This window comes from Lucilia cuprina, chromosome 6, assembly GCF_022045245.1.
Source record: "Lucilia cuprina isolate Lc7/37 chromosome 6, ASM2204524v1, whole genome shotgun sequence".
In the NCBI taxonomy this organism is placed as follows: domain Eukaryota; kingdom Metazoa; phylum Arthropoda; class Insecta; order Diptera; family Calliphoridae; genus Lucilia; species Lucilia cuprina.
The window spans coordinates 53,376,147-53,379,075 of record NC_060954.1 but is presented as its reverse complement, the minus strand read 5'-3'; the positions used below and the strand labels follow the sequence as shown (position 1 = coordinate 53,379,075).

Sequence of the window (2,929 nt, the reverse complement as noted above, 5' to 3'; positions counted from 1 at the left end):
GTCTAGTCTATAGTCTAGTCTATAGTCTAGTCTATAGTCTAGTCTATAGTCTAGTCTATAGTCTAGTCTATAGTCTAGTCTATAGTCTAGTCTATAGTCTAGTCTGTTATATAGACTTGTATATGGTTTTGTCTGTAGACTTGTCGATAGCCTAGTACATAGTTTAGTATATAGAATACTATATAGTCGAGTCTATAATCCATCGTTTAGTCTGTAGTCCAGTCTATAGATTAGTCTATAGTCTAGTCCTTTCTGTTCTTTGGTATTGTCTGTAGCCCATAGTAAATTTGTGCTAAGACCAATAGTAGTATCCTGATGAATTATTTGCAAAGGAAATCAATATTGAATGACAAATATATCATCATAAAACTTTATTGAACTTTTGCAACATGTAATGACAAATACATAAAAATAAATATACATATACATACATACATACATCAGTATTACAAAAAAAATAGAATACAACTCCAGCTACCCGGCGTTACTCGAATTTTATACAAAATTTTTCAAATGTTTAATTAAACATGATTGTTTTAATAAAGGTCGTTGCTATTATTTGACGTCTATTAACACTCTGTTATTTCTAATTTAAAATTTGGCTTAACCGAATATATGTAGAAAATATTTTTTTATATTTTTACACAACTAGCTGTTGGGTGTTTGATTTAACAATTCAATGCTTCTGTACATCCGTTTCCGCTTTATTCTCTTTACTCATACCATCCTCTACCACACGTCCTAAATAAGTTTACAAACTTATCGTTATCTTAAAAGTAACAGAATTCATTTGTATTAAACTATTGTTTTAAAAGAAATCTCAATTACTAGAATTTCATGTTTCTTGTTGATAATTTCTTTAACATTTCAGTTGACCATATATGTATATAACAATTTCCGTTTCCTTATAGATTTTCACATAAATGTAAACAACTATTATATTATTCAATACAAGCACTAAATACAATTTAAAAACTTATTTTAAAAATTTAAATATATAATTTTAACTTTATTAAACGTAAACAACAAATTTTTTTCTCATTTTAGGTTAAACAAGAATTTTTTAGTGCCTGGGTAAGTTTAATTTTGTTTTACTTATTGTTATTTTGTTATAAACATTGTTAGCTTTATAGGAAATGATTAAGGAAAAGTTGAACTCTATTCAAAAATTTATATAGGTAGAGAAAAAAATATTATAAAAAATAGTTTTATCTTCTGTTAGTAAAGATTGATAGGACCAACTAAAAGTTTTAATAACAAATTAAACATTACGAAGCATCGCATCTATTTCATAACGATGAAAGAAAAACTAAAACTGAAGTTGATCTGAAATAGAACTGAACTAGAACTGAACTAGAACTGAACTAGAACTGAACTAGAACTGAACTAGAACTGAACTAGAACTGAACTAGAACTGAACTAGAACTGAACTAGAACTGAACTAGAACTGAACTAGAACTGAACTAGAACTGAACTAGAACTGAACTAGAACTGAACTAGAACTGAACTAGAACTGAACTAGAACTGAACTAGAACTGAACTAGAACTAAACTAGAACTGAACTAGAACTGAATTACAAGTGAAGTAGAAATAAAATAAAGCTGTACTAGAACTGTACAATTGAATTAGAACTAGGTTCAGTTATTTTAAGTTCGACCATGTTTGACTATAATTCTTTACTTTATTCTTTTTCCGTTAACAGATTATTCCATTCGACTGCATTTCTACTATTTGAGTGGATTGAGGAAAATTTTTAAAAAATAAATAAATTTTTTTCCAAACAAAAGATTTGTGAAATAGAATGTAAATACGATGTTAAGTTAAAAGTTTGAGTGCATTATGATTAAAAAAATATTTTACAAACTTAATACGAAGGCAAAATGATTGTTGTCATTAGCAGCTAGCAGTTCATTTAATCAAAAAATTGTTTTGTTTTATTTTGAATAAAGTATTCTATGTCTTTAACACTTTTTAAATGAAGTAATATTTTTTTAAATTTATAAGGGTTAACATAAATCATTCGTTTAAAATGAATACGCCTTTCAAGAAATTTCGTTTCGTCTTCAACTTCTAAATATTTTTTATATTTCAACTTAATTTATAAAATACCCCTATTTGTCTTGTTATATGTTGGTAATAAAACTAAATGAAACATGTAAATGTCTTCACAAACTAGAAAAGAAGTTTTGCATGTAACAATTTTCCGAAAATTAAAAATTAAAAAAAAAAACAAAAACTTGTAACAAAATGTTTGTTGAAATTTTTGAGATAAACTTAAGACATGTATTCATTCGCAGTACATACTGAAGTTGCATGAAACATAACATGCTACAAAAGTAATAATCTTTAAAGAATGATTGTCTTTAAACAAAAACATTCTCACAATACGGTTCATAAATTTTGCATCTAAACTATTGAATTTTAATAAATACAATAGCATAGTTTAAGGCATTATCAAAGTACATTTCTTTTGGATCAACTGTTTAAGACCTATTAAAAGATCCAAACAATTTTTTAAAGTTCATGTTTAAAGGACAGGAAAAAATTAATATGTTGTGAAATAATTATTGCTTTGGTCCAACTGTAACATAGTTTTAGTTGTTCTTAAATGTCATCGAATTACTGTATATTGTTTTTTTGTTATTGTTTTTTTTTTACAATTGACTACTATTGTTATTTCAATGATTTATTTGTTTACTTAAAAAAGGATTTCCCTAATACATGTTGAACAAATAGTATTATAATGTTTTACTTAATTGTTTTTCTTTTTGCAGTTGTAGTGTGTTCACATTAACAGGTCATTAAAATTAGAATTTTAAAGTTTAATTGAACTAGAACTGAACTAGAACTGAACTAGAACTGAACTAGAACTGAACTAGAACTGAACTAGAACTGAACTAGAACTGAACTAGAACTGAACTAGAACTGA

At 26.3% G+C, this 2,929-nt stretch overlaps 1 protein-coding gene across 1 annotated transcript in view; it reads left to right on the top strand.

Moving 5' to 3' along the window:
• The first annotated feature begins 1,051 nt into the window (after nucleotides 1–1,051).
• LOC124420925 (cilia- and flagella-associated protein 61-like) overlaps nucleotides 1,052–2,929 on the top strand; it is a 31,163-nt gene continuing 29,285 nt past the window's right edge. The window contains exon 1 of the mRNA XM_046955384.1: nucleotides 1,052–1,074. The gene's annotated coding sequence lies outside the window, so the exon portion shown is untranslated. The remainder of the gene's footprint in view (nucleotides 1,075–2,929) is intronic.